Source organism: Physeter macrocephalus, chromosome 7 (assembly GCF_002837175.3).
Source record: "Physeter macrocephalus isolate SW-GA chromosome 7, ASM283717v5, whole genome shotgun sequence".
In the NCBI taxonomy this organism is placed as follows: domain Eukaryota; kingdom Metazoa; phylum Chordata; class Mammalia; order Artiodactyla; family Physeteridae; genus Physeter; species Physeter macrocephalus.
In genome coordinates this window covers 98758003-98782487 of record NC_041220.1, presented here as the reverse complement: position 1 = coordinate 98782487, position 24485 = coordinate 98758003, and positions in this window count along the sequence as shown.

Sequence of the window (24485 nt, the reverse complement as noted above, 5' to 3'; positions counted from 1 at the left end):
GACTCTGAGAGTCACCCTATCCCAAATCTTGTATTTAAAAGTTTAAAAAAATTAGGTTTAGGTCATTTAAAAAAATTTCTGAATGAAATTGTGCTATTTAATTATTTAATTCTGACTTTTGGGAGCCTGATGATGGACCTAGGTCTTTGAATTTGAGATTGAAATCCAATCTTAAGTCTCATCTTAAAAGGAATCAAGTGAAATTTTTGCTCCAGTCTTATTTGGCAGAGCTTCTCTGCCTCCATTTCTCTTTGTCAGATGAGCTTTATCAATAAACTGTGAAGTTCCTAGAAAAATATTGTTATTAATTTCATGCATACTTATTAGTCACTTAGATAATGGGAAAGTTTGGATGCAGATTCAATGATCAAATCCCCCCACACTTTCAACAGCATCTGAATCAAGAATGGTCCATTAATTACCTTTATTGTCAAGGGAGTGACTTGGGAGACTTTGGAACAAAAAGAGTATTCATTAGTGGAAAAAGAAAATGGATGGAGCTTGAGTTCTTCGTTTCTTGGTTCCATGCCAACTTTGAAAATGGTCTAGCTGCAACTCTTAGCAATGGATTCCTGTAATTGCAAAGAATTCAATAATGTGTTTAGAATGCCAGGATATGATTTGCATTATTACCCACAAATGCAGCTTCTGGTTGGATTTCTGCTGTGGGGCACCCTTTCTTGTGCTAAGAAAACTTGTACATCATGAAGTTACTTTATGATCCAACTTCTCTGTAACTGGGCCCAAACCCAAGCTAACAGAGAAACAGAAAAAAGTTGTCTCCTTTTGGCCTGCACTACACAGCTCTCTCCTTTGGGTATCCAGAGCCTTCCATGTAACAACAGGTGCTTACCTTGGCTTATGATGATAAAGGAGGATCTTTCCAATATATGGTGGATTCTGGAATGGTTTCTGGAATGCTGAAGTTCTTGAAATCATACAGCTCATGACATATGCTTTGATTTATGAAAATTCTTCAACAAGGTAAAAGTCCTTTATTCTACCAATCTTTCACTAACTTATCAAAAATACTTATTGAGTGTTCCAATGTGTCAGGACACAGCGAGTACTGAGAAATGCCCCTGACTCCAAGACACTTAAAATATAGGTGACAAAGGCAAGGAAAAACACCGGTGCAGCAACTTCAGTTCTCTTTGGTGCTGTTTAGTCGTGTCACTCAGTTTGTAGATGAATAAATTGAGGAACAGGCAACACAGCTAGCTAAGTACGAGGAAGTGCTAGAATTTACAATATGGTGGTCTGAATATAGAGCACAAGATCTTACTGAGTCATAAACTTATTCCAGTTATTGCACTTATAGCATTGTTTTGAGGAGTAAATGAAATAATGCATTTAAAGTTGCATAGAACTTATCATGTGCTAAATGCCCAACTCAATGTTAACTGACCTAATTGTTATTTTATTTATGATCACCCTATCACTCAATGTTGGAAGAGCATAGTGGTAAAGCATGCTCTGTTCCTTACAGACTGCAGCTTTCCAGGAAAGACATTAGACATTGCACCAGCCACGTTCCTCCCTTCTCATATGTGCCTTCCTCCTCCAGGTTCTACTTAGAGGTGTCTGATGGAGGAATGAAGGGATGGATGGGAAATGGAATATGCTTACTTTCCTTGACTTATAACGACCTAGGGTAGACACTGAAGTATTTCCTGAAAACAGATTCTATTTAAAGGGAGAATGGAAAAAATGACTCTCTCAAGTAACAGCTATATGTGTAGAGAGCTTTCGAGCTACATGCAGGATTTTCAGAAGGTCTGTGCGTGGGTAGAGGATGTGGAATGACAGAGGAGAGGTTAAGTCTAAGCGAGAGGTGTTCAGATATGGGAGAGAGCTCATTCCCTTAGGATGGGTTTGGGGTAAGGCATTAAGATTGCCCCGTTTAATGCATGCCCTTTGGAAATAAATACCTTAGTAAGTAGTTCGCAAAGGAATGGTTCCACCAAATGGTAGGATGCTGTGGTGGAAAGCAAAACAAAACAAAACAAAATGTGCTTTGGAGCCAGACAGACAGGAGTTCTAATCCAGGCTCTGCTGGATAATCTCGGAAACATTGCCTACACTTTCTGAGACCCAGCAGCATTATTTGTAGAGAGGTAATGTGAATGTGGTAGTGGATGTTGTTAGTTTACCATATCCTTCTGGGCACACAGAAGACCACAATTCTCAGCCCCTTTGGAGCCTGGTCAACCAATATGAATAATTTTGGACAATGAGTTGTGAGCAGAAGTGACATAGATCACGTCCAGCCTAAAGCAGTGAAAAGCCACAACACAATTCTTCAATCTCTCTTTCCTATGAGCAGCCTGAAGGAAACCTTGTGTTGAGATGGTAGAACCACAAGGTGAAAGCATCCTGGACACTAACCACTGCGTGGAGGACAGTTGTCCCAGAAAGTTACCCTGTTAGCTTATCTACATTTTCTTATTCATAGTCTCAACAAAGGTAGATAAACAATATAGCATAATGCATGGCACATTTTAATCACTCACTGAATTAGCTCTCCCCCTTAGGGAGTCTCACAGAGTGATGATAGGGAGATGGTTTGGAGTAAGAGAAGTGTAGGAACATTTGAGTCCATGTAGGTTACACCAGTTTCACCCCTGTGTGAAGAAAGGGTAACCCATATCTGACACTATTACTTTTATTTTTTTTATTTATTTATTTTTTTTGCGGTACACGGGCCTCCCACCGTTGTGGCCTCTCCCGCCGCGGAGCACAGGCCCCGGACGCGCAGGCCCAGCGTCCATGGCCCACGGGCCCAGCCGCCCCACGGCACACGGGATCCCCCCGGACCCGGGCGTGAACCCACGTCCCCTGCATCGGCAGGCGGACCCCCAACCACTGCGCCACCAGGGAAGCCCTGACACTATTACTTTTATCCGGCATTATGACTCCATATGCCTGAAAGTACGTTATATAAAAATGGTTCTCAGTGAAGCTTTGCTGAATAAGAGAGGCATAGGGGTCTGAGATTAATTATTGGGTGTTCTAAATGAAATGCTGCTATTGGGTAGGATATGTTGGTTGGACTCACTAGACAGATACGGGTAATAATTCCTTACATTTGCTTAGTGATTTAAAGCTAGCAACTCAACTTCAGAGATGCCATTTGCATTATCTCATTTAATGAATAGTATTATACTGACTTTAGTTCTCTACCAAAGCCTTCACTCTTCTAAAATAGGACAGGTTGGCCCTCACTTCCAAAGTAGTATTATTTGATATAGAATTATGTTTTGACAGAAAATGACTTAACAGTATGCACAGAGCTGCTACTCTCAGTTTTGTAGTGTATGCACTGCTCAAAGGTGGTAGTCTCTGTGGGCCCAGCCATGTGCCCTGGCTCAAGGATGCATCCTCCAAGGAAAGGATACTTTATTTTGACTTGGGTGCATCTGGGTTGCATCTGATCAGTGGGGTGATACTTTTTCTAATTTGCCCAAAGTGAGTTAGTGTCAGCTTGTGGAACACATATGTAGACAGGCTGTTGTGGTAGCCAGCCTTCCAAAACGGCTCCAGATGATATCCACCTCCCGATAACCATGACCCTGTACAATACCCTCCCTTTGAGCTTGACATAGTGACTTGCCTTAAATGAATAGAAAATGTTAAAAGCGATGGGCTATCACTTCCTAGATTCATGTACAAAAGGCTGTGACTTTTGTCTTGCTAGCACTCTCTCTCTGGCTGGTTCTACTTCTCCCGACCTCTAACTTGCTCACTCTGGGGAAACCAGCTTCTATATGGAGATGCCAAAGTGGCAAGAAACTGAAGGTGGCCTCTGACCAACAGCCAGTGAGGAACTGAGTCCCTTAGTCCAATAGCCCCAGAGAACTAAACCCTGCCAACACCTTAGGAGAGAGCTTGGAAATCTATATTCCTTCAACTGAGCCTTGAGATGAATGAGTACCTGGCTGATACTTGATTCTAGTCTTTTGAGAGACTCTGAGCTGGACGATCCATCTAAGCCAGGCCCGAATCTCTGACATTGAGCAACTCTAGGATGGGTGTTGCTCATGCTGCTAAATTTGGAAGTAATCTGTTATAGGGCAATGGAAAAGTAATCCACATTGTAAAATGCCTGTTTGACTGCTCACCTGTTTTTTCCTCCTCAAATGTTCCTTAAGTTGCAGGCTCATCCCTAAGTGTCAGCCTTTTTGTCCAGGGGTTTTAGGGTACTCTGACCAGCAGTGCATGTTGCATGCCCATCTTCATTCATACAAAGGCAGGGAAATATTATCTAGAGAATCAGCTAGAATTGGGGGAAAGTATTTCTCAAACAGAGAGTCAGCCAGACAGAGAGGAACAGACGACCAGTGCAAGAGGTGAGGTGGGCAAGTAATACATCCTTGGGGTTTCATACAAAGACTGTCATGGTTGGCCTGCCTACCCATAGCATCCCTGAGCAGCTACCTAGAAGATCTATCAACATAGGTTCCCTTTCAGGGATGAAACAATTCAGATGTCTCTCTGTTCAAGTAAATGATAATTTATCCAAGGGCAAATGTAGATTCTGAGTCCAACACACAAAATATATGTGTAGATGCTTTGATCACTAAATATCTTTAATAACACCTGACAGAAGAAGATACGAATCAGCGCAACCCTTGAAAACTAACATTAAGCAGCACAATCAGTTCCTTCATTCTTCTTGACAAGTCCTTTATGAAGTGCCACTATTGGTAGATGGACCCTGGGCTCCACAGACTGACTCAGGGCAGCAGCTTCTGTGTCCCAAGTCACCATCCCCACACTGTAGATACCAATCAGCTAGACTGATTAAAATCTGGACTGAAGTCCACGTAAACCTGTTCAGATGGCAGTCCTGGATGGTACTTTGGTAAGCTCAGTTGGAAAATGGTTCAAGTCAGTAAAACAAAAAAAAAAATTGAGTTAAACTGAATTGAACATCCACTTGATTAAGAGCTTACCCCATGGAGAGGAAAGACCACAGGATTTGGGTCAGCAGTCCAGGCTTTATGAGCATTAGGTAATTAAGCCGTTGGGGGTACACACTGCAATCTGATGTGGTTGAGCATTCGCTCAGTAAAATGGTACTTTTGTGATTTTTTACAACAACAAAGAAGAGATTTATGTTTCCTAGGAGTAATTTTATACAATAACATTCTTAGAAATATATACATAGTGGTTAGGAGCAGAAGTTTTAGGGAAAAATATCTTAATCAAACCTGGCTCCACCTCTTACTAACTATGTGGCATTGGGCAAGTTAGTCTAACTTTTTGCCTCAGTTTTCTCATTTGTCAAATAAATGTATCTACTGATGGTACCTAATTCATGAGGTTGCAGTATGAATTATAACAGCTCCAGGGGTATCAAATTGAAAAGCAGATTAGTTTAGTGGTTGTGCCCAGGGACCCTGGAACCAGACTACCAAGATTTGAAGGTCAGCCCCACTACTTCCTAGATGGTTGCCAATGAAATAACTTTGCATACTCTTAAATCTCTCTGTGCTTCAGTTTCTCACTTGTAAAAGGAGATGATAATAATTGTTCCTATGAAGTTAGGTGCTAGTGAGAATTGAACTGTTCATTTAAAGAAAAATACTGGTTAAGCTTCTATTATAATCCAGCCACCATTATCAATATGCTAAAAATTAAAAATCACTGCCTTGGTGTTTACCTTCTGGTAGAGTGAGAGAGGAAATAAATAAACATTTTAGGAAGGAGAAGAAGATTAGGAGTGCCAACCAGGGAGAATTGCCGGGGATGCCAGAGAAGGGAGAAGAGTTGGGAGTTCTAGGAAGTGGGTAGGCTTGTTGTAGCTGCAATAGATAGGGTGTTCAGAGTTGGCCTCATTAACATGAAGAATATGAGCAAAGACTTGAAAGAAATGAAAGGGTTATCCATGCAGGTATCTGGGGAGAAGTCCTCCAAACAAAACACCCATATAGACCAAAGCACTAAGCTCAGAGCATGCCTGGCATATATGAAGAATAGAAGAATTCAATGTGGCTGAAGCAGAGTAGGAACCTGGGGGAGAAGTAGAACGTGGGAGGAGATGGCTAATGGGGGTTTCTGATGTTGCAGAGCCTTGTGGGCCACTATTAGGATCTTTGGCTTCAAGTCTGAGTAAAGTGGGATATCCCAGGATTCTAAGTAGAGGAGTGACATTACCTAATTTATGTTTTAAGATCACTCTGGCTGTTGTGTTGAGAATAGATGTAGAGAGGCAAGCATAAAAGTGGGGAGGACTTTTGTGGCAGATATTCTGTACTATGTGTTCCTCTATGTTTCCCAGGATCCCTGTCAACTAACCTTACCAGGTGACTGAGCTCCAGTCAATGCAGTGTGACAACAGGAGATTGTCACTTCTTATGGAGACCCTGAGGTCTAGAAATTGTAGAGCCATCATATGGAAGAGGTTTGGGGTTTCTATAGTACAGCTAGGAGGAGAGTATTTCAGAAGAACCACCAGACCAGGAACATCTGCTTTCAACTTTGCATGAGATAAACATAAACTTTTATTGTGTTAGGCCACTCATATCTGGGAATTGTTTTTTATTGCAGTTAACTTATTTGATCAATACAACTTGTTGGATGGCTATTGCCAGTAACTCAGAAAGAAATAATGGTATCTCGTATTAGTGTGGTAGCAATGCAAGTGGTTGAGAAAGTAGAGCCCGTGGATTGGTTTGGGATATAAAGAAAGAATGTTGAGCAGGTTAATTGAGTTATGAACCATAGAGCTGGTATCTATGAAAGATCATTTGTGCCAACCACCCATGTTCAGTCAGATGAACGACATCCATGCAGAACATGACTTTTAGGATGGAGACTCCAAAAGGTGACTATTCTAGTGTTTTGTCATTCTTATTTCTAAGATCTTTTTCTTTTGTCTCTTAACTTTACTCATTTCTCGCTTTATCATAGTTTAACACTGCATTAAATATTTTCCTGATGTATTTATAAGCAATAGTAATTGTAGTTTCACTTATTTTTCTGAGCATGTAAATGAAGAAAGGAAAAATCTGAAGAGGCAAGAATTTAACCTATGCCTGGTATTTCTTCAACCTTTCTCTTTAAACCTGCTGTCCTCATTCAGATCAGAAGTCAGCATTATACTTAATTGCCTTCTGATAACCCAAGTTGCAACTTATAACTCTAAGAGTCAGGGGGAAGAGCAGAAACTCAGAAAAGAGATGGAGAAGGATCAGTGAGGAGGGGAAAACAAAGGGAATGTGATAACTTGGAAGGCAAGAAAGCTTATCAAAAAGGAAGTGATCGATCATATTAAAAATGCAGGTAAAATGACAAGGTCATTGTTGACCTTTGATAGACCTTTTTCAGTGGAGGGGTGGGGAGTGACGAATTGATTAGAATGGGCTTAAGAGAATGGGAAGAGAAAAACCGGGGATAGCAATTCCAGGCAACTCTTTTTCTGGGAGTTTTTCTGCAATGAGAGTGAAGAAAATTGGGAATTCTTGTACACTGTTGCTGGGAATGTAAGTTGGTGCAGCCATTATGGAAAACAGTACTGAGTTTCCTCCAAAATTAAAAATAGAATTACCATATGATTCAGCAGTCCTACCTCTTGGAATTTATCCAAAGGAATTGAAATCATGATCTTGAAGGTATATCTTCACTCCCATATTCATAGTGGCATTTTTCACAATAGCTAAGACATGGAAGCAAACAAAATGTCCATTGATGAATGAATGGATAAAGAAAATGTGACATATGCGTACAATAGAATATTATTTGCTCTTAGAAAAGTAGGAAATCCCACCATTTGTGACAACATGGATGAACGTGGAAAGCATTATGGTAAATGACATAAGGCAGGCACAGAAGGACAAATACTACATGATACCACTTAGATGAGGGATCTAAAATAGTCACACTTATAGGGATGTAGAGTAGAATAGTAATTTCCAGGGGCTGATGGAGGTGGGGACTTGGAGATATTAGTTAAAAGGTACTAAGTTTCATTTATACAAGATAAGTCCTAGAGATCTACTGTATAGCACAGTGCCTGTACTTAACAAAACTGTATTGTATACTTTAAAACTTCCTAAGAGAGTGGATCTTAGGTGTTCTTATCTCAAAAACAATAGTAAATAAAGAGGATGGGAAGAAATTTTTGGAGGTGATAGATATGTTTATAGCATAGATCATGGAGATGATTTCACCACATGTATACTTATCTTCAAACTCATCAAGTCGTATACATTAAATATGTATAGCTTTTTGTATATAATTTATAACTCAATAAAGTGGTTTAACAATATAGGGATGAGTGGGGTTAAAATATTTTTTAAGGATAGAAGAAATAAAAATACATTTATATAAATGCAAATTATTCAGTATAGAGGGGAATTCTGATTATGCAGGAGAGTGCAGATTGTTTTAATTATTACCTTTAGAAAGATTTTCCCCTATTCTCTTGGTCTATTTATTATATTTGCTACTGTAAAAAAAATTAATTATCAAAAATCTCAATTAAATAGATTTGGAAGGAGTCCTCATGCCCTGTGATGATAGCAGAGCCCAACAGGAAGAAGAAAGGCTCCTCTTCCTTCCTGGCAACAACTCAGTCAAAGAAATGTCATGGACTCTTTGTTTACTTTAACCCTTACAACTTCCTTTTCTCCTCTATAAAAGAGTTTTCCTTTCCTTACTGTGTGGGCACTTACATATGGCTTGTCATGGTTGCAGACCCCAAAGGGCAATTTTCTGCTGATCCTGAATAAATCTTTTTTTTTTTTTTTTTTTGTGGGAGAAATCATTGGAAGTCTGTTTTTTGTCAACATTTTGGTGGTCCATATAAGGACCAGAGAAGACCCCTGATGGCTCTGAGAAGTCGGGTGCAGTACCTAAAATTGAACTCATTGTCACTCACTGCTATTCTAACCGACTCTAAAGTTTGAAGGTATATCTTTCTCCTGAATCCCAGCTATCAACCTCTTTGCATTTTGAAACTCTCCAGGCTTTATTTGGGATCTATTTTAAGGTTTCTTTCTTTCTGGTTAAGGCCTTGTTTTGTATGTGAGTACTCATTTGGTACTTCAGTCTGATTTTGACCGTTTCAATTGAAACTGGCTTGCCTTTGGCCATTCCTTTGGGAACAGGGGCTGTTTCATTGAAATGGTGCCATTTTCAGCCTTTGGCTCATTCTTTTGGAATAAGAATGTTCTATGAGAACTAACCTGAAAAGCCTTCAGCCTGGCTCCTCTAGGACAATCTTTTCCTTAAAAGTGGCTAGTATTAAGCCTGCAGGTTATTGAGATATTTGAGATGTTCAAGTTGTTTGATCTATTTGAGTCTTCAGCTGTTTGCGCTAGAAGATTTTTAGGCTGTTTGAAAATTATTCTTCTACTCTAGAAAAATCCTGAGGAAAAACTCTGAGAAATGGGATTCCCCTTTATCTAACTATTTTGAGGGCACCCCCCTACAGGGACTCTGGCCAATTTTATGTTTAAAAACCATGATCCTTCTTCATGCACATTTCTAACTAAATGAACTGACCTCACCAAAGGCAATTTAGAATATCAATGGCCATTATCCGGAAGTTTTGAAATCCCTAAACTTAATTTTCTTACAGCTGAATTGGATCACTATAACTCTAAAATTACCAGGATTGAATGGAATACCTATTTCAGCTGGTATTTTGAGGCTTCCAAAATTTATGAAAAGCCTAAAATTGCCTCTCTGAAAAATAAGATTTTAAGATTAACTGAGGCAAACAAACAATGCCAGAAGTATAAAACGGCTCCAGAAACCTCGGTCTCCTCCTCCTTGGCTTTTTTTTGGTCTCAGGCTCCACATCCAGTGCCATCTTCCCCCTTCCCGTCTATGTAGCCTACACCTTCTCTATAACCTTAGTTCCCCATACTAATTCTCTCACCAAACTTCCTTTTTCCCTGAAACTCTCCCCACTCCCTTTTCCTCTGAACTTACTAGAATCTGTCCCTTTAAAATTAAGCCTTTGGAGGATCCAGAAACTGAACCCTTAATTTCTTACATTGCTGGCCTAAAGCTGAACTGCAAGCCATAGTCAAAGATTTTCCCAAAGTAACTGAAGATCCTCACAGATTTGCTGAGGAATTTAATGTAGTCTTTCAAACTTATCAACCTGGTTTTTCTGACTTACATCAGCTAGTTCATATACTTGTTGGCCAGATACAAACCACTAATTGGGAAAATGCTGAAAGGTCTCTAGAATTAGAACCAAGAGACCAGCCCACTGACTTATATACACATTCCGGCTCAGGCAATTACTAGGTGACTCCATTGAGCAGTTCCTAGGACTCTTTCAAAGTCTGTTGACTGGAACAAAATTCGGGCTTGCATGCAAAAATGTGATGAACCTGTTCGTGGCTATTAAAATCAACTTCAGATTATTTTTAAAGAAAATTCTGGTCTTCCCTCAGATGTTGATTCCACCTGAGTAGCTTTTAACTCTATGTTTATGAACCAGAACCTTTCCCTTTTAGTAAAAAGGACCAGGATGGAATGGGAAGCCACGTCCACTTCATATTTAGTTAATCTGGCAAACCAGCTCTTCTCACACTCCAGATGAGTCACTTAAAAGGAAGATGACCCAAATTCTTAATCTTCAACTCCAGCAATTGAAAACCACTTCATAAAACCAAGCCTTCCTCGTTTCTGCTGTAAAGGCAAAGAGCCAGGGCACTAGAAAATAGATTGATACAAATTCATGCACATCAGGGGTCTTCAGCCTTCTAACCACCATTTCCACTCTCCTTCCAATTCTCAGTGACAGGGTTCTAAGGAACTCAGGGGCTCTTCCAAATCCTCCCCTTTAATCAGCTTGGAGAAGCATTTCCTCAGACTGGTGATGAATTTCTTCCAGTCCGAATTTATGTTCAACCCCACTACTATAAAGCAGCCCCTACCTTGGAATACTAAAACGGTTCAAATAGTGGGGATCGCTAATAAACCTCAAGAGGTACCTGTCTCTGACTCTATTCCCTTTTGTTCAGGACCTAAGAAGTACAAACCCTTTTCTCCTTAGTTACCCTGCTTCTATCCATTTATTAGGCTAAGTATCATAATGGAATTTCTTTCTCCCAAAAGGGCGAAATAGTTCTAGAGCCTCAGGAAGTCATCAAAGCAGATAACCAGGTGAATTAAATGACCCGTTGACATCTTTTATGTGCTGTGTCTCTGACAGTACTAGAGCTGGTTCTGGAAAAACTGATCATTTGTCCTTATTGAATCAGCTGCCACCCTCCCTATGGACAAAATCTCCAACTGATGTTGGCAAAATTCACAGTATACTTCCCATTATTCATATAGATCCCTCAAAACCTCTTCCCAGAATTAATCAATATCCTATAAGTGAAGAAGTCTTTCAAGGCATGGAGCCCATAATAGAAGATTACAAGGCTCAAGGCCTCATGATCCCTTGTATTTGTCCCTGTAATACACCTATTTTGCTGGTGAGAAAACCTAAGGGCTGAAAGTAGAGTTTTGTCCAGCAATAAACAACATTATTATCCTCAGTACCCTATTGCTCCTAACTCTGATATGTTACTAACATCTTTTCCCACTGGAAGCAAATTCTTCATAGTAATTTATGTATGCGGTGTATTCTTTAGTATTCCAGTTGCTGAAGCTAGCCAATACCTTTCTGCCTTCACTTGGGAAGAAAAACAATTCACCTTGACAGTAATGCCTCAGGGTTTTACTGATAGTCCTTCTTATTTCTCACAAATCCTGAAGGCTGATTTGGATGATATAAAGTTCCCTAGAGGTTCTACTTTGTTGCAATATGTGGATGATTTGCTTTTTTGCTCTCCTTCTCAAATCTCCTCACAGGAAGGTATCATCCATTTGCTGAAGCTTTTAGCTTTAAAAGGACATAAGGTTACCAAAGAAAAATTGCAGTTTGTTCAAACCCAGGTTTGATATTTAAGGCATCTTATATCAGAATAAGGGCTACGCTAAGATCCATGGTGTCCTAAGCTTCTCAAAACCCAAAACTAAGCACCAAATGTGAGGTTTTCTCAGGCTGGTTGGCTATTGCTGAAACTGGATTTTAAATTTCTTTCTTATGGCCAAAGCTTTGTATGTTTTACTAAAAGAATAAAAACCCTAACCCAATTTTACAGGAAGAACCAGACAACATAGCGTTTAAAGCCTTAAAGGAGAGTTTGATGAACACACCTTCCCTTCAGCATCTCAATTAACAGATTCCCTTTTTCCTTTTGTATATGAAAAGAAAGGGGATGCCCATGGGGTTCTTACCCAAAAACACAGAGATCAGCATCAACCCATAGGTTATTATAGCCAGCAACTGGATCCTGTGGGATGGGGATACCCGCCTTTAACTTAGAGCATTTACTGTCACTGTTCTTTTGATTAAGGCCACCAAGAAAATTGTTGTGGGATCCCCTTTAACCATTTTTGAACCTCATACAGTAGAAATGCTCCTGAATTCGCATCACACTCACATTGCTGTTAGCCATGTTACTTCTTTTTTTTTTTTTTTTTTTGCGGTACACGGGCCTCTCCCTGCTGTGGCCTCTTCCGTTGTGGAGCACAGGCTCTGGACGCGCAGGCTCAGCGGCCATGGCTCACGGGCCCAGCGGCATGTGGGATCCTCCCGGACCGGGGCACGAATCCGTGTCCCCTGCATCGGCAGGCGGACTCTCAACCACTGCGCCACCAGGGAAGCTCCATGTTACTTCTTATGAAGTCCTTTTGGTAACTGCTCCTCACATTATTCTTTCATGTTGTAATTCCCTTAATCCTGCTACTCTTCTCCCCTCCATCACTGACAAAGTCTCTCATGACAGCTTAATGCTGATGTACCACCTCCTGACTCCTTGTGATGCTCTGCAGGAAATTCTTTGGGGGCAACGGTGAATTCTCTTTGTTCACTGGTGGTTCTTATTTAAATGGTAGCGATGGCAAATATTGTGCTGTATGTGCTATTGCAATTCTTTTTGATGTTGTTGAAGCAGCATCTTTACCTATGGTTATGTCAGCCCAACAGGCTGAATTATACACTCTTATGTGGGCTTGTACTTTAGTCAAGGACGAGACTGCCAATATTTATACTAATAGTAGATATGCTTTTGGAGTAGCTCATGATATGGGAATGTTGTGGAAGTAATGTGGCTTCCTTACTTCCAGCAAAAATAAAATTTAAATGGCTCCTGTGTTCAGAAGTTATTGGATGCGATACTTTTACCTGCTGCTTTAGCTATCATTAAGATTCTGCGGCGTTCTAAACTTGACTTTCTGGAAGCTAAGGGAAATCACCTTGCTGACATTTCTACAAGAAGTGCTGCCCTTCAATGGACCAAGAGTAGTCAAGCCTCTGTCATGTCCAAAGGGCTATTTCCCCAAATGATAATGTTGAAAAACTAGCTAGAGAAATGGGATCAAGATGACAGAGTAAGAAGACCCTGATCACACCTGCTCCCACAGATACACCAAAACTACAACTATATGTAGAAAAGACTGTCTCTGAGAATGGCCTGAAGACTAGCACAGAATGGCTCTACTACAACTAAGGATTAAAAGAAAAAGACCACACCAAGATGAATAGGTGGGAAAGAGAATTGATCTAGTCAGGACCCACTCACTCAGTGGGTGACCCAAAAGAAGAAGGAGCTGTCACAACTCAGAGCTCCTCCTTAAGGAGTGAGGGGTTTAAGCCCCACACTGGGTACCCCCAGTCCTGGGGTCTGGCACTGAGAAGACAAGCAAGCCCCTTTAACTGGTTGTGAAAAACAGTGGGCCTTATGACTAAGATAACTAGAAGGCTTTAAGAAACTGGGATTCCACTCTTAAAGGGTACACACAAAAACTTACATACTCCCAGTCCCAATACAGAGGCAGCAGATTGCAAATCGTCTAATGCTTTAGCTGTCCTGCCAAGACTGCCCCAGCATACCCACTGGCCTGCACCAGCCTCTGGCACCAACCACCCCCACCAAGGTGGCAGCCCTCAAGCACCCCTGAAAAATCCCTGGCCCATACTATTCTCTAGGTCCAGCACCACCCCCTTCAAGGCAATGGCCATCAGAATGCCTCAGGAGAAACCCTGGCCTATACCAGTCACCAACTCTATCCCCTTTGGCTCCAACCACCCTGCCAAGGGGGTGGCTGCCAGCATGCCCTGGGAGAAGCCCTGGCCCATGCCCATGCCCGTGCTAGTTTCAGCTCCAGCCCTCTTTCAAAAGCCACTGGGCAGAAGCAAACTGCATATGGACACTTCTACACAAAGATACACCTTCAAGGCCAGATAGGTAACTGTTTTGCCTAATTTCATAGAGACAAACAAAAAAAATCAAACAAAATGAGAAGATAGAGGAACATGTTCCAAATAAAAGAACAATAACCACCCCCCGGCAAAAAAAAAGCCCTTAATGAAACTACTTAGAGATAAGTAGTTTGAAAGAGTTCAAAGCAACAGTCATAAAAATGCTCACTGAACTGAGGAGAAGAGAGGAACGCAGTGAGAATTTCAATAAAGAAATTAGAAAATATAAAAAGAAACAATCAAAACTAATTACAATAAGTTAAATGAAAAATACACTAGAAGGAATCAACGGCAGATTAGGTGTTACCGTAGAATGTATAAGCAACCTGGAAGAAAGAATAGTGGAAATCACCTAATCAGAACAGCAAAAAGAAAAAAAAAAATAAGAGTGAGGATAGCTTAAAGGAACCTCTGGGACAGCATCAAGCATACTAACATTTGCAATATAGGGGTCCTGGAAGGAGGAGAGAGAGAAAGAGAAGGGCAGAATACATATTTGATAAAATAATGGCTGAAAACTTCCCTAACCTGTGGAAGGAAATAGATACCTGAGTCCAGGAAGCACAGAGAGTCCTAAACAAGATAAACCCAAAGAGAGCCACGTCTCATAACTAAAATGAAAAAAGTTAAAGATAAAACAAAAAAATTTAAAGGCAGAAAGAAAAAAACAAAGAGTCACATACAAGGGAACCCATAAGACTCTCAGCTGATTTTTCCGCAGAAATTTTGCAGGCCAAAAGGGAGTGGCATGATATATATAAAGTGTGGAAAGGAAAAAAACCTACAACCAAGGGTACTCTACATGACAGGGTTATCATTCAGAATTGCAGGAGAGATAAAGAGGTTGTCAGACAAGCAAAACCTGAGTTCATTACCACTAAACAGGCCTTACAAAAAATGTTAAAGGATCTTCTTTAAGCAAAAAAGAAAAAGCCATAACACAAAATAAGAAAATATATGAAGGAAAAAAATCTCACTGGTGAAGGCAAATACATAGTAAAGGCAGTGGACAGACCATGTAAAAAGCTAGTATGAAGGTTAAAAGCCAAAAGTTGTAAAATCAACTGTAACTACAATAAACAGTTAAGGGATACACATGAAGATGTAAAATATGACATCAAAAACATAAAACAAAAAAGACACCTCCAGAAAGATGCTTTTCAACCTCACTGGAGAGGACCCTGCCATGTACTGCTAACAAACCTTTGTGCCACCAAACTTCAGGGAATATACTCGGGTTCATATGACATACCTAAAGAAAATACTGACCCTTAACTGGACCTGCACATCATTTAGTAACCTGAAAGTAAAGATTTCCCAGAATTGAGGCAGACAGTATCTGATGAGATAGCTCTTCTAAGATATCAGGGCCAGGCCTGTTTTTAAGTTTGTCACCAAAGTTTTGATGATGACATAGTGTTTTAGATGATTTCCAGTGTTTATGGTCTTGGCAACATACGTATTTTAGATAAAAAGTGACTGAGAGTTCTCTCTCCTACCCCTTCTTGTTAGTTGAATGTGATCTCAATAGGTTTCCAATCTGCGTACTTTCCCTCTGATGTGAGGCACTACCCCCAGGAAAGGTCCTTCCTGGCATTGAGGGACCAAAAGCCATTGAAACTGAACAACCTGACTCTTGGTCAGTGATGCTTTTAGAGAAAGATCTTGATCAAAACGGGGAAGTGTAAAAAATTAATAAACAGAAACCTCAATTAAATAAAGTTCAGAGAACAGGAAGGGGAGCTCTCGCAATCTGTGATGATAGCAGAACCCAACAGGAAGAAGAAAGCTTTCTCTTCTTTCCTGGCAACAACTCAGCCAATGAAGAGCCATGGGATCTTGATTAACTAAAGCCCTTCCAACTTCCTTTTCCCCTCTATAAAAGAATTATCCTTCCCTTACTGTGTGAGGACTTGCATGTGACTCATCATGGTTGCAGATCCCAAAGTACAATTCTCTGCTGATTTTGAATAAATCTGTTTTTTTTGCTGGAGAAATACTGTTTTTAAGGTCAACACTCCAATGTATATTGTTCTAAATTATCTATATAATATGTCTTGCTATCTAATAAATTAAACTTTTGTATTCTCCATCATTTTTCTACTCCTTCTCTTACTATGATCATCCTCCCAGGTTATCATGGCTAGGCTAGGCTCTATATTCTTCTATATAAATTCTATAATCAGCTACCGAGGTGATAATACACACACACACACACACACTCACACAAATGGGTATTGAGACTGAATACAATTTCATGGAATATACAGATGTATTTAATGAAAATGATTACTTTTATGAGATTGAGATTTCCTCTCCATGAATATATATATTTTCATTAATGTTTTTCAATAAAGTCTGATAAATTATTTTGGACGTTCTTGAACATTTTTGAAAACTTGCTTCTGAGTACTTATAGGTTTCTTCTCTGTCATATTGAATTATTATTTAAATAAAATTCATGGATCTTAAGTGTTCAATTTGAGAAGTTTTGATAGTTGTATAAATTTTTGTTTATCCCAAACAAAATATAGATCATTTTCACTACCCCAAACAGTTTTTCATGATGCTTTCCTATCAAATTTTCACTTACCACCAAAATAAGTACTTTCTGATTTCTATCATTAGTTTTACCTATTCATGGACTTCATATAAATCAGATTATACAGTCTGTACTTTTTTTGTGTCTGGCTCATCCTCAGCATGTTTTGGGGTTCTTTTGTGTTGTTGCATGAGCAGCATTTTATTTGATTGTACTGTCTGTACTATTCTCTTACATGATTATTCTACTATGCATTTATAGACATTTGGGTTGTTCCAGGTTTTGCCTATTATGAGCAAGTCTCCTAAGAATGCCTAAGAAAATTGTGCAATTCTCTTTGTGGTTAGATGCATTTCTTCCTCTGGGGTGAATACCTGGAATAGAATTGCGAAGTCATAAGGTAGATATGTAACTTTTTAATAGGTTGCCAAATAGTTCTCCAAAGTGAAGGAATCATTTTACACTCCCACACACCTTATAGTTTTTCTTCCTTTGTAAAAAAAAATTGTCTTTTAAAAAACTTGTATATTTGTTTATTGCTGGTATATTAGCAATGAAATTGATCTTTTAATATTGCTTTTGTATCAAGTATATATGGTGAACTTTTTCATTAATAAGACTTTATAAATCAATCTTGAATTTTCTGTGTCTGTTGGTTAATTCCTATCAGATACAAACATGCTGACCAGTCTCTGTCATCTAAGAGTCTACAATTTAATTTTGCATATAGGAACAGAGTATGATAGTTCTCATCATATGTTCCTCCACATTTCCCATCCTTAATTTGGATGGGGTCAATATCACTAGTTCTTGCCAATTCTTAACTCTTGAGACAGTTAACGTGTTTGGCATCTCCATTGTCTTGATATATTTCTCTCTGTCTCTCTGTCTCTTTGTCTCTCTCCCCCAACCCTATTTATCCTGTGCATTTAGCGGGAAGCAAAGTTTTCTGAATAGAGGAGCTGAGGATAGGAGCAGCCTGAGTCCCTTAATGGGTTCTTAGATAAGAGTGTTGTTATAGGACCACCCAGTCTACACTGGATGGTGATTTAAGTGAAAATACAGATTTGTTCAGCTACTGAAATTTGGGAGTTTACTTGCTCCTGAAGCTTAAGTGAGCCTATCCTATTATAAAAAGAAATTAATTACAAAACAATTAGTGCTAGCTTAAGGTCAAACTCAAGGTGCCAGGGAAACACAGAGGAGGATACCTGACTCAGTTGTAGAAGTTAGAGAATGGTTTCTAAAGGATTTACAGTCTAAAATGAGACTGTGAAAATTAACAGGCTTTATTGTGTTCCAGCACAGTTCCTAGAACATGGTCATTCCAAAATGCTTTCTGAATGAATCAGTGCGCTCTATCAACTATCAGAATAGAGATGTGTTTCTGAACATGTCTGTAAAGGGTTTCTGATTAATCTAAGCCTTGAAAATATGACATTCTGTCTGGGCTAGTCTTAGAAGCTGGGACTTTTTGGAAAACAACTCCATGTGTTCCACTTGTAGACTGATGACCAGAAATGAAAACCTGTCTTCTCAACTGTCTGACACCATAACATTGATGCAGTTGCTATCCCCTTGGCTTCTTCTCCTTGCTGTTTATGTTCCTATAGTCTGACAGTGTTTACATTTCAGGCAATTCTGGGAGGCTTCTCAGAAACAGAGGAAGCCAGAGCTCGGAGAAGGTAATTAAAAGCAAAACCAGGAGAGAGAACAAAGGTATTTGCTTGTCTTTAGAAGACTTACAAGACCACAGGCTGCAGGGTGAGGGTGGGCAGAGAGAGTGAGACTGAAAGCAAATTGGCCCAGTGACAATAGTGACCAAATGATTCAGAAGTAAATCCATGGTAACTTGGGGGTAAATACCTGAAAGGAAACAGCTGCTGGGGAAGGAACATTTTCACTTTGGATGGAAAACACTGGAAAGAAAACTTAAACATACTCATTATCTTTAATCTTAGCACAGTGGTAGAACTTGGTCATCACATTAAGACACTGGAGATCACTTATACCAATTAGTCAATTCTTCCACAAAAGAGATGAGGATTTTATTAAAAAGAAGGAAGCCTAAGAGCTTTGTTTCAACACTTGAGGGGACAAAGTGAATGCTCTTTTAATTGATTTCTATGTTTTCCCTGATGGATGTTAAATACTCATATAATCAAGTCAAAAGCATTTTTATTTTCATTGTAAGAAGAGCTCTCTAAGCAATGACAGACAGTATTAGGTATAACATGTTCTGCAAGGGTTGCCATGGTAAGAGTTCATCTGCTGTTTTCCTCCCATCTTTCCATAAATAACAAGTGGAAGAGTGCAGAAAGGCTGTATGGAAAAGATGTCTGGGACCAGAGTAATTAGTGCCCTGCCATGCAGAAGAGTCACTAGGTTTTATGTTAAATATATTTCATACTAAAAGTGCTCTCTCTCTCTTTCCCTCTCTCTCTCTTTCTTTCTGTTTTGGGTAGGTGGCCTGATTTTCGACATTAGACAGCTCCAAGCACTACCACCAAACGCTGGCGGAGTTAAGCTATTTAATGAAGCAGCAAAGTGGTGTGTGTGTGTGTGTGTGTGTGTGTGTGTGTGTGTGTGTGTGTGTGTGTGTGTGTGAATGCAGTTGAATTTCAGTAGCAGTTCACTCCTTGTAGATGCCAACTCTGTCTTAATTATATGAGATTCAGTAGTCATCTGATTTTTTACAGTGAACTTTCAAACCCAGCTTTTTGTTTCCTTTCTAGGAAGGAAAACTTGGTTAATACTTGTATGCCTACTGAAAATTTCTAATGTATGTTCATGGAATTCTTAAGCAATTCTCTCTTGTGGAGTGGATCACCATGAGGTGACATGAAAACTTTTCTTTTTCTGCTAAACAGATCAACCTTTGATGTTCAGTTTAGCAAATGCTCATTTAGTGCCTATTTTGTGCTCTGGGATTTTCTGGGGAATCAGAGATAATTAGGATGTGGTCCTTGTCCTCCATGAGTTCTTATTCTTCTGGTTTGTTTTCGGAACATTAGTCTTGGGTTTAGAAGGTCTTCTTTGCGGGCTGGAGAGATGGTGTTCTGGGGGCAGATGACAAAATGTACAGGTTGGAAGCTATGTCAATTGAGGCCATAGTTCTGGGTAACTTAGAAGAGCGTGAGCCGCTCCATTGTCCAGAGGCAGAGCGATGGTACACAGAGCCACTGCTCTTGCTTATTCAATCCTCAGCGGTTCCTAAAAGACCACAGCAACCACAGGGCTGAGGTCTGAGCAATCAAGAGAGACATGTGGCCAGAGTTATAATAAGTCTCTTGCCAAGAGGCTTCTGCTACCTTTTAAGCCAGAGTAGCTCTGGAGTTTCTGCTCAGTTCCATCCTTTCTAGTTGGGCCCCCGGACTTAAAGGGCAATTGTCAAATTGGGATGACACAGTGCCTCTGTGTGCATATCCTGACGTGAACATACACTTTGGATATTCAGGGTTTTGGCTGAAGAAGGGGCCCACTACCTGGCTAAGCACAGGGAAGTGATTAGAGTAGCACATTATCACAAGATTATTATACAATAAACCTTAAAATATAGTTTTGATTTTGTTTTCATGTAATAGAAAAAAAATAGCCAGTACGTCAAATCTACAATAGAGGATAAAGTAAATAATGCCATGATATATAATTTTTAGAAAAAAGTAGATGTGTTCATATAAAAATATTAAGTGTAAATGGTTTATCATGTATTAGTCAGGGAAGACTAGCTGCTATAATAAATAATCCCTATGTCTCAGAGCTTAATTAGTAAAGGTTTTTCCTGCATGTCACACTCCAGTGTAAATTGGCCTCATAGCTCCGCCCCATATAGTCATGGAGGCCCCAGGCTCTTTCCAACTAGCTGCTCCAATATCCACTGAGCTTTGAGTCCTCCATTAGATCATCTGAATATGGTTAGGAGAGGAGGTAATAGGGAGAGCTTGGAGGACTGCATAGAAAGTTCCAGTGGGTCGGGTCTGGGGATGATGTTATGACACCCACCACATTCCTTTGACCAGATTTCAGTCATGTGGCCACACAACTTTAAGGGAGCCTGGAAACTGTGGTCTAGCAAAGTGCCCAGGTAGGAGAGAAATTCAGTCTGATAAACAACTAAACTCCGGCCTACAGCAATATAACCAAGTTACTAAGGTTAAGCACGACAGAGTGACTTACGCGAACCCTGATGGAATAGGAAAAGAGTGAGCATTGGAGGTTTCTGTTTTGGTGTTTTAATCACAGTACTGATTTTTTTTTTATAAGTCTCAACATTGCCGTTTATTAGTGAGGAGATCATAGCCACTTTACTCAATATGTCTGGGGCTCAAAGGCCCTTTGTGTGGATTGAGGAGATCTATCTCAAGGGTTTTGGGGAGAATGATAGGAGCTCACATGATGTGTTTAGCATCTTGTCCATGATGTGTTTAGCATCATGGACAATACTTGGCATGAAGTAGACACTCACCAACTACATGTTAATTCCCTTCCCCTAATATCCCTTTCTTCTTCAGCTTTCTCTTTAAAATTTTTGAGAGAGACTTTTGTCATAGAGGCACACTTGTCCGCAATTAAAGAGTTAAAATGTTTCTCCCCCAGGAAGAAGGGTATCTTTTCTTTTCCTGTACTGGCATGCTTTCAATTTCAATTTCATAGTTTAAATTGTGCACACATCCTAAGAATTGTTTAAGTCGTCAGGTGTGTTTACTTTTTAAAAAATTTACAAAGCAATCACATTTGGCCTACGTAGATTAAACTAAAAAGAATTAAATAAAGTTTTCATGATAAAAGCTTCTCTACAGTAGCCCCAAATAAACTTATTGGTGGGTCAGAAAACCTTGTTTTTAGCTATGTCTTTTGGGTTGGCGCTTTCGTTGCAGGTCTGTCCTTTGACATTTAGATAGGACAATGATGAGATTTGAAGTCACATAAAGGAGGCAATTGTCCTTTAATTTTTCCTTCAACCTGAGGGAAGAATTTCTGAAAACTTTCCAGGTTTACAGGTTAAGTTTTATATTCATTTTCACATTTTCTTATTTGTCCACAGTCATCAAATTCCCTTAATCTATTGAGAAGTTCCTACTGTAACATATAAGGATCTCAACCTAAATTAGATTCTAAAATTAATGAAATTTAGCAAATCTATAACAGTAGCCAAATAATATTCTCCCCTCAGTGAGCACAGGAAAGTCCCATTTTATTATGAATAAAGAAAGCCTCTGGGTAATGGGTGGGAAATTAATCATAACACAAATACCAGTAACTTATGTCTTTACATTTTCCCCCACTGAGACATCTGCTCGGGAATTTGTTTTTCCCTAAGGCAGAGAAATCTCACAGGTAACATAATCAGATGAAGCTGCCCCAAGATTTCTGCGTCAGTTAAAACTATCTAGTGTACTGAGAAACATAAAAATGTGTGTTAATGGTAATAATAAAATCTGTCATTTATTTGGCACTTAATATGTACTAGGCCCTGAGGTAGTGCTTCGCAACTGGTGGAGATGAGGTTTCAACTCCAGCTTGTGTGACTTCAAAGGTCCTTACTCCTATACTAGCCCATCTCTAGAGACAGAGCAAGACAAAGGATCACTAGTCCTTTGGAATCAAAGGATTCCATAGCAGTGGTCTACCCACTTTCTGTGAGACTGTAGGAAATCAGTTAAACTCTCCAGACCTTCTGCTTCTCATTTCTAAAGAAAGGATTAAAAACACTTGGAAAATTCTAATTTTCCTATCTGTGTAGGTTGTTATGCATAGTACAGGTTCCTTTGGGGCTCTAGAGAAATTGAATAGCTGAAAAGTCTTTACAAATAAATCATTTGGCTCAGATATATTTCCTCTGCTTTAATGAACCAGGTTACATGTTAGTGAGGTTGAATGCCATTTGGAATCCATTAAATTTCTTTCCATGAGTTATAGATTAATTAATCTAACCTAACATTTACTGAGAACCTACAGTGGGCAAAAACTCATCCCAGTGTTTCATAGGAGCCACAAATATAAATAAGCTGTGGTCTTGGTCAGCAGGAGATTCTCGATTGCAACTAAATAGTCATAATGATAGTAGTAGTAGTTGTAGTAGTAATAATAATAATACATGGATTGGCTTCCCTAACTGAAAATCAAGGGGTGTCCGTACAAGTGGTCAGTGATGCCATCAGGAGTTCGTTTCTCTCCATCTCTCAGCTCTGCTTTCCTCTGAGTTGGGTGTTCGCATAGGTAAGATGGTATCTTGTAGCTCTTGACTCACAATCATCTCGTTAACAACTACCTTAACAACTCCAGCATAAAAGGAAATTTTCTTTCTGAACATATCTGAACTACTCCCAGATGTCATTCTCATCAGTCTATACTGGGTCACATGCCTACCCCTAAACTAATCCCTGAAGCAGAGGGGATACCATACTCTCTTAGATGTGAACTAGGTACTCTTGTACCTATTTTTTTTGGCCAAGGAGTGGCATATGCAGCTATACCAGAAGAGGTGTCGAGAAGATGCTCCTTAAAGGAGCTTGAAGCAAAGCAGAAAACCGGATGTTCACAACAGAGAGCACTTTGGCTTGGCTCTGACGGAAGTGTAGGGGTTTGACATAGGGAGAAGGGGATGAAAGTATATTCCAGGCAGAGAATCCAGCATGAGTGTGATGCCCAGATACTTGGTAAAACATTATTTCTGGGTATGTCTGTGAGGGTGTTTCTAGAAGTTAGCATTTGAATCTGTAGAGTGAGTAAAGAAGATCACCCTCGTCAGTGTGGGCAGGCACCAGCCAATCCACTGAGAGCCTAAATAGAACAAAAAGGTGGAGGAAGGGAGAATTTGCTCTCCGTTTGAGCTGGGACATTCATCCTCTTCTGCCTTCAAATACAGATACTCCTGCTCCTTAGACTTTAGACTCAGACTGAATGAACCACCAGCTTTCCTGGTTGTCTACTTGCAGATGGCAGATCATGGGACTTCTCAGCCTCCATAATTCTGTGAGCCAATTTTTATAATAAATCTCTTCTTATTGGTTCTGTTTCTCTGGAGAATCATGACTAATACACTGAAATGACACCGACATAGGAAATTTTGTTTGATTGGAAACATAGATTACATAAGGAAGTTCAGTGGGTGATAGGGTGAGGTCCTACAGTGGAGTATTTTAAATGCAGAATGAAGAACTTTATTTTCTGGGCAATGAGAAGTCTCTGATAACTTTGGTAATGGACATATGATATAGTAAGATATCTCCCACTTCACGGTGAGTCCCTTCAGAGCCAAAAGGTATCTTTTTTTCCACCTTCACTCTTAGCACAGATAGAGTGCCTAGTACACTGCTGGGTCTCTTTAAATATTTGTTGAAAAAATATCAATTTTATTATCAAATATCTAGTGATAGTTGACACTTGCTGGAGGCTATCATATATTGGACACTATAAGTGCTATGCACATATCTCATGGGCTATCACAGAAACCTTATGAGGGAAATGTTATACGTATCCCATTTTACAGATATGGACTGTGTCACTTATAAAGGCCAGGTGGTAAAACGAGGACTTTAACTAAGGTCCTGTGCATTCAAATCATATACTCACACAGCACGTCAGCGAGACTCCATGTAATGTTTGTGCAACACCTTAGAGCACATAAAGAGCCTCCCATATATACAGTGTTTTACTCAG